Source organism: Emydura macquarii, unplaced genomic scaffold (assembly GCF_026122565.2).
Source record: "Emydura macquarii macquarii isolate MOO-44397 ecotype Brisbane River unplaced genomic scaffold, CSIRO-AGI_Emac_v2 contig_3517, whole genome shotgun sequence".
NCBI lineage: Eukaryota > Metazoa > Chordata > Testudines > Chelidae > Emydura > Emydura macquarii.
Genome location: NW_027133654.1, coordinates 11,385,572 through 11,393,234, shown reverse-complemented (window position 1 = coordinate 11,393,234; position 7,663 = coordinate 11,385,572). Strand labels below are relative to the sequence as shown.

General features: G+C 42.5%; 1 long non-coding RNA gene across 1 annotated transcript; it reads right to left on the bottom strand.

Moving 5' to 3' along the window:
- Positions 1 to 510: 510 nt before the first annotated feature.
- Positions 511 to 1,428, bottom strand: LOC137145200 (uncharacterized). The gene is made up of 2 exons (XR_010917599.1): positions 1,322 to 1,428; positions 511 to 1,138 (listed from the first exon to the last, which is right to left on the bottom strand). It is a non-coding gene; the product is annotated as an uncharacterized lncRNA (long non-coding RNA).
- Between the last annotated feature and the right edge of the window lie 6,235 nt (positions 1,429 to 7,663).

Genomic DNA, 7,663 nt, shown 5'->3' with positions numbered 1-7,663 from the left:
ACTATAGAATGTTATGTAATGGTAATGGACAGTGATGCTAATTTAGTTAGTGTTATTCAATTGTCTCTGGTTCCCTAGTCCCTTTGACAAATCCTAGTCAGTGAAATAATTGGACAATTGAAATTCTTCATTTCCTTTTATCCATTATATAGAGTTTAAATAATGCTGGTGCAACCATAAATTAATCCACCTTCTCCACTTGTCTTAAATATACCATTTCCCTATCATAGGCAGAATAGGGAATCAAGCCAATTTTTCTTTTATGCACATGGTTGAGTGTTTTTCCATATTTATATGAATAAGTACTCTCTCACTTTCTGTCTGGAATACTTTTGTTTCATAAGATTAAAAAAGGTTATTTTTAAGCAGGATTTCTACTGTTAAGGCATAAAAGCAATCACAGAACTAAATTGTTGTATAAGTACTGATCAACAAGAGGCTGTTTATATTAGGAAAGAAAATAAAGGCTGGTCTTCTGCCAAGTGAAGGGCAGAGTTTACTATGCATACAACACAGGATTTTAAAAATACATTCTGTGAGAAGCTCAAGGCCTGGAGCGCAGAAGGCCAAGATGCCAGTTAAGGACTACTAAAGGCTTAAGGAAACAAACTCACTTCTTACTAGCCTACTTTTTAAAGTGGGTTTTAATACAGTTTTACAACTACTTCATTTTTATAGCACCTCTCAGGCAAGATTCTCAGAATAACCGACAAGCAGAAGCAAATCAAGCCTCACTGCTTGGACTACAGCTATGACTGATACAGGATTCATTTCACACAGAGCCCCAAATTCTGCAACCAGTGTCACACTGGAAGATTCCAGCGCACAGCTCCATGGACTTAACTGGCGCTCTATAAGTGAGAAAAGTCCACCCACGCAGCACTGGTTGCAAGAGCAATGCTATTGTTATTGAATTAAACGCTGTGATTCAATTAATTGGGTTTAGCAGATTTGTTTGGCGTAGTACAACAGGGCCACAGCAGAACAAATAAGAGGAAAAGGGCAATAGAGGTTCAGTTCTGAACACAAGTCATCCTCTTTGGGTTGGATATGATTGCAGGAGTTCTGCTTCAGCTCAGATTGATACCAATTTGGAAGAAGCCTCTAGCTGCATTTCATTCCATGTCATTTTCATAAGCTGTAAACAAAATGCACAAATTATACAGGGCAACTCCTATATCTTCCCCCTAGCTCTTTCCTTCCCTAGGCTCTAGTTAGTTCAACCCACTTATCTTTCTCCTCTGTAGGATTAAATCACCCCTTTTTAAGGTGCTTAAAAATCTGCTGCTAGGTATGTGCACAGCCATCTCAGTCTAGGCACCTGTCTCAGACCAAAGATTCAGCAAGCTTTTCTTCCACCTATCTTATCCCAGTCTGCTGGGCACTCTGAGGTGCTGTTTATGGTGGGATGATTCTCCACACAAAACAGGAGGAGGAAGTGAAATTGCCGCACCTGTCCCCCCTTATAACTTTTAACCCAGTGATTAGAGCACTTTCCCAGGCTGTGGGAGATCTGGACTTAATTCCCCCTCCTCTGCCTGATGTGCAGCAGGGATTTTAACTTGGGTGTCCAGTGTTATTTGGACCTTCATATTTACACTAACTGTGAGCTCAATGGTGAAAAGTCAGTGAAAGTTCACAAAATGTCATAACCGATAACAAATATTGATGGGAAAAGGGAGATAAAACACTAGGTGAGATCAAACAAAAAGGCCTCTTGATAGAACTCAGGAACTGTGTTAAGATCAGACTGGTAAACAAGAGAGCATAGGTCTGGAAATGGGTGACCAAAATTGGTGTGTTGAAAATTAGGCCTAATTGGTGAACAAAATAATGAGGCTGTTCTGTCCACTGTTCCCTTTTGGGTCCTTAAAAACTGCAATTTGGGGGGGGAATTCAGACAGATGTGAATGCTGGCTGACTGCAAAATGAGGGATTGGGAAGATGAAAGCAGCATCATGGCTGCCACCGCCACCATTTTCTGGGACCTTAGACTTAATTCATTCTAATCCTGAGAGATGATCAGACCAGGCCAGAGAGAGAAACCCAGATGACACCAAACACCTCCACTGCTCCAGCTGTATCCCAAAGACAACCTAGGGTGTGAGGCTCCATCTTCTCTCTCCACTCCACCTATGTCTCTTTTCCCTTCCCTATTTGTCTCCTTTCTTTCCTTCCCCCTCCTCCCCCCCATCTCTCTAAGAAGAGGCTGTAGTTTAGCTGACCAAAAACTGACTTTATTGCAATATGGATGTGAGCCTGTAACCAGACAGGCAGCTAAAAACCCTAAATGACCAATGCTGGTACAAGTTTGCCAGGACTCAGCTGGCTGATAAGATTGTGCTGTGCTTGTGTTTTTCCAGCAGTGAGATTGCAAGCGAGAGTCAATGTCCAAGACAAAAATCTGCATTTTCTCTCTCCTTGTGTGTGTATTTGCCTTCTTCTGACTCTGAGAAAATGGGATCAGACTTTAATAAGAACTCATCTAACTTCTTCTCTTTTCCCCCAAAAGGACAGTTACCCACCATCCTTTACTTTATATCATCTAAAAGACAGTCAAAAGAGAGGGGTGTCCTTCTAAATCTAAAGGCTCTCTACAGCTAAAGGGAAAGAACAAGGGATGTTAAAAAGAAAGCCTTATTTAATAAGTTACAGAAAAGAAGGTAAAAACAGTTAAAGCATTTGAAATGTATCTGTAACAGGTTAACAAGATTTTTAGTAAGGTGCTTGCCTCACTGCTAAGCAAGCTGAGGTCTCTGTCCAACAATAAATAGTTTTAAATGAGTTTCCGGGTTTGGTATATGGTGTCAGGGTTATGTTAACACCCTTGACTTTTTGGGCCCAAATATTGTATCTAAATAAATACAAACAGTTCCCCCACCCAAGGGAGTTCCCTGACCACTGGTCTATGGTGTAGGTTGTTCTGTCTCTCCAGCTGAACCTGTTCCACTGGGTATAAATAATTAAACATCTGTTGAAGCAGGGAGACTGGAAGCTGTCTTCTACACATCAGCTGGGTGCCCAAACCAACAGGCTATAGAGTCACTCTCACCCTTTCTCTGACCCAATGTATATTTATTTATGCACAGTAGAACAGCTTCAAAAGGAGTGATTGAGAGGAGCACAACCCAGAATAGCCAATAGCCCAGTGGGGAAGGGGAGATTCCTACTCCACATCAGGTAGAGGGAAGACTTGAACCTGGGTCTGCCCACTCCCTCAGTGAGTGTACCAACCCCTGAGCTGTAGGCTAGGAAGGAGCATCAGCACCTCCTTGTGTTCTGTGAGAAAGGGCTTAGGTGCCTAACTCCAGGAAAGGGTTCACAGCTGTGAATCCCAAGTAGTGGGAGGTGCCTCCCCAAGGGCCAGATTTAGGAACTTAAATTTACATGGGGGGGGCGGGACCACTCCCTCCTCAGCATCTCCTTGTGGCTAGCATAGGCACTCCCCTGCTCAGCGGGTTGGCTTTTGTGGATCCCATTCTCAGGCACCTAACTCTCCCCAGGCAGTGTATAGGAAGCCTGAGGACCTAATGCCAGGTTGCGGATTCCACAGACAGCAAGGCACTAAAAAGTGAGGTGTTGGAACAGAGTCGAAGTCCACTTTGGGATCTAGATCTTGGTTCCTTTCATTCAATAAGTAGCAGCATGATTAAAAGATGATCACATTACTTATCTACCTACTGTGCAAGGCTACAAAGAAAGAAAAGCAAATTGTAGTAGGCAGGGAAAAAAAAAACATCAAAGAAGACAGTCAATAATAGGAGAATCACAAAATAAGCTTAGTTTGAGCTATAACTACTACCTGATCTAGGTTACTAATTCCTGGGCCCTCTGACCCTAATGCATGATCCAGTGATATGAAGATGTGTCTTCTAGGTAGCTTTTCACATTTGAGAAAAAGCTTGATTTGCCTTTTCCTTTCAGATTAGGAACTCATCCCTTCAGTTCACTCACTGAAAGAGCCCAAGACATTGCTTCCACTCTCAAAGTTCTTTCTCAGACTAAATTTTAGCTGCTTTTTCATGGTCTCCAGAGAGGTTCTAGAATCTAGGTCCTAAATTTCCATGACAGTATCCTGTGATCATCATAGCGAGAGTTCTGTGGCACCTTCAAGACTAACAAATTTATTTGGGCATAAACTTTCGTGGGCAGAAACCCACTTGGCCAGATGCATGAAGCATTTTGCTGCTCTCAGTAATCAACAGGCAGCAAATCAAAAGTATCATGCTATACATTTTTATAGTCAAAGCAGAATTAGGTGCCTTATAACTGAATTTCAAAACCATGCTGAATTGTGGTGTCAAAGAACACACAGACTCTATAAGCTAGGTTAGCAGCATGCCATGTAGCCAGCAGTATTAGTTTCTTCCACCAACTGATCCCCTATTTAATAACACCTGAGTTAAAACTCTGCTTAAGGCAACTGTGCTTCAACTGGCATCCAGACTAGTGTAGATAGGTCTTAGTGTGGTAGAAAAACATGTATGTATATAGGTAGCCTCACAGGAGTATCAATAAGGTAAAGCTGGGGAAAATAGTGTTGGCAGAAACTCAGAAGATGTGGAGGTCAGTTTCAGATAGACATCCAAACCTTTGAGGCTTATTCAAATAGCTCCTTGACTCATTGGAAAATCTAGTGAGAAGAGTTCCTTTCACAATTTGACACTTCGTGTCAGCCAAAAATATAGCAAGGAGACCCTCGCCAATATTATGATTATGGGCCTGGTTGAAAGCCCACTAGTCATTGGAATCTTACTTCCCCAATACTATCTTTAAAATTAGTTCCTGTATAAATACTACTAATGTATTCTATAGCAATTGCCCATAACACCCACGCATACACTTGCAAAGATTTTAGATCATTCCATACATTTGTTACAGTTTTGCTCTGTGCCCCCTAAAAGTCTTAGGACAGAAAGAAGAACAGACCTGTGTGCTAGAGGGACTATAAATATACAAGCCCTGGGTCCATTGAAGCTAATGAGCATTTTCCCACCAACTTCAGTGAGCTTTGCTTCAGGTTCATATAACTCATCACTACCAAATGTACTCACATGCCCTCTGACCACAGAACGGCCTCCCACTCCCTCACATCCATAGATCTCAGATTGCATATGCTCGCTGCAGCCCCAGCAAAGTCAATCAGGGCAGAAACCCTGATTCATGATTTCAAGCTATCCAAGAAACACTGAATGATTTCCAGCAGCTCCCATCCTTCATAGTGGACTGAAATAATGGCATATCATTAAGCTAAGAAGTGCTGTATGATGTCTGAAGCCACAGATTACTAAAAAGAGCCTTTAGCTTGTCTAAAGGAGAGGTATAAGCTTAGTCGCAGCTGAGGAGTTTATCCTACCTTTAAGGCATTTGGAAAAGCCTCTGATTTATCATAATGATAGTGGCACACAAAAAGCTTAGTAAAATTACCAGAATTTTTCAATCAAGTATGGAGATTAGTGAGGGAATCTGAAAGTGATGAAACAGACAGCAATTTTTCAGTTCTCTTTCCTCCCTGATGTGTCTAATAGTCTGTGCCAGGTTCTCTAGAAGTGAAAGACACTCTGAACTCCCACTTAGGTGCCTTTGCTGAGACTAGCTCTAAGCCTTCTGGCTAACCTGCTGATGAATGTGATTTTAACTACAGAAGTCATCTATCTGGTCTGGACCCACTGAAGGTCATTCATACTCAATTCACCCATATTCTGTAAGAGTAGGAGAGGGAAATCCAAACCACTCCAGCAGGTCAGATGCATTCTTAGCATGAAATAATAAGTAATGACATTTTATTCAACTGGACAGAGTTGGTTAAACAAAGAAACCTATAAGTGTTATTAGCTGATTATATATCATTATGCCCAAATTAGGGGAGATGAGTAAAATCAGTGGCTTACTGTTACTGTTCTTAAGCCCCAGCACAAGTATTGTAGCAAAGTGCAGTGTCTTTATCATTATTTATTACTCAGCAGTTTCAGCATAGGGACTTGTGTGAATCCCACCTTCAGTTTTCACTTTGTGTGAATTCACAGCCCTTCAATTTTGCTTTAGCTTGAGGTCTTGTGGGCATTCAAACAGGAGGATGAAAGCAAAACTCAGACAAAACCTTCAAATTTCATATTCATTTGGACACAAACTCAAAAATCATCCCAGGTTTGCTTTAAGAGTTCAGATTGTTCACAGCTAATGGACAGTGTTCCCAGTTTTAAGTCTGCTAGATACAATGTCTCAGTTAACCACTGTTGCCAGCCATCATCTTGTGTACACAAATCCTGATGCTATAGACCTTCTAAGGTCTGCAAAAATAGTGTCTCATTTTTGAGAATCTGTTTAGAAAAATCAGGCCCTGGACTTGTCTCTTGCAGAACCTCGGAAGTGCATAGGCATGCCCCATGTGGCTACTTTCCTGTCCAATTCCTAATGTCCAAAGGACTGGCCCTTTCCCACTAAGGTCTGCAGTAAGTAGAAGTGTGTCTGGCAGAAGCAGAACTGAAGGGGAAAGCATCTCCCTGCTCTTTCTGCTGCTCCCAAGCCCTCACACAGTAAGTCACAGGGAGTGATGAACCCCTGCCATTCCCTGTTTAGCCCCCTTATAGCCTCCAATTTCCACCCCTTGAGCCTCCTTCAGGAGTCCACTCCTATCATCCTTAGAAGGCTCATCAGTACCTCCTCTACCCCACACAGAAAATATTTTTTTCAGGCTCCTGGCCTTCCATCTCCCTCAGTGAGCCTGAGGACGCTCATCAGGCCCCACAATTTCCACACACCCCCAGCTTTTGGAGACATCAGAAGTTGTTGGCAGACACTAAGTAGGCTCCTCAGTCCCAAAAGGATCCAAAACAGACTCCCCAGCCCAGAAGGATACAAAAGAGACTCATCTACAACTGGTAGAATTAGCAACAATCACAAGGGTCCCAAAGCAGCAATTGAACCCTGAGATCCTTTAGACAGAGGTGGGGAAAAGCACAAAGCAGAGCTTTAGGGACTGGTAAGGGAACAGAGGACTGCACAGATGGGAGTGATTGGTGGAAGCTTGGAAGGTCCAAGGAGCTGGAAAGGGTAAGAAAGTTACATTGACTCCCCCAATTTTATCTGCTGGGTCCTAGCAATTAGTTGCTGTTTATAGAGACACAAACAGAGCTCTTTCTACCCTAGTGAAGTTCCAGGTCAATTCTCTTTCCTTCAATCACCCTTTTTGTTTTTGTATGAAGCTGCCAGGGAAAACAGATGTCCCCTGATGGCACTCTAGCTGTGGCTGACCTGAGAGATCTCAACCTTACTATTTCAAATGGGAGGGTGTATTTAATGACACATTGTTCTGCACATAAACAATGTACCAGGGGGATTGACAACTGCATCTCCATTACCCCAGAATAGCCAAATAAAGAATCATCTTAAAGTCTTTGTATGCAGAAAAAGCTAGCTGCTAAAGGAAAGGTTTCAATCCAGAACCAGTGGTGAGGGGGAAGACTACAATCCAGGGAGCAGAAATATCCCAGATGGTATGAATCCAATTTTAAACTTGCAGGACAAGTTCTGCTCTGCTACCCCTGCATAGACATGACAGAAGAATAAAAGGGCCAGAATTCTGCTGTAAGCTGTGACAGGATGCTCCACTCACCACTAGGATGGCACCTCCTACTGGTCACTCTGAGGAACAGCTCCAGAC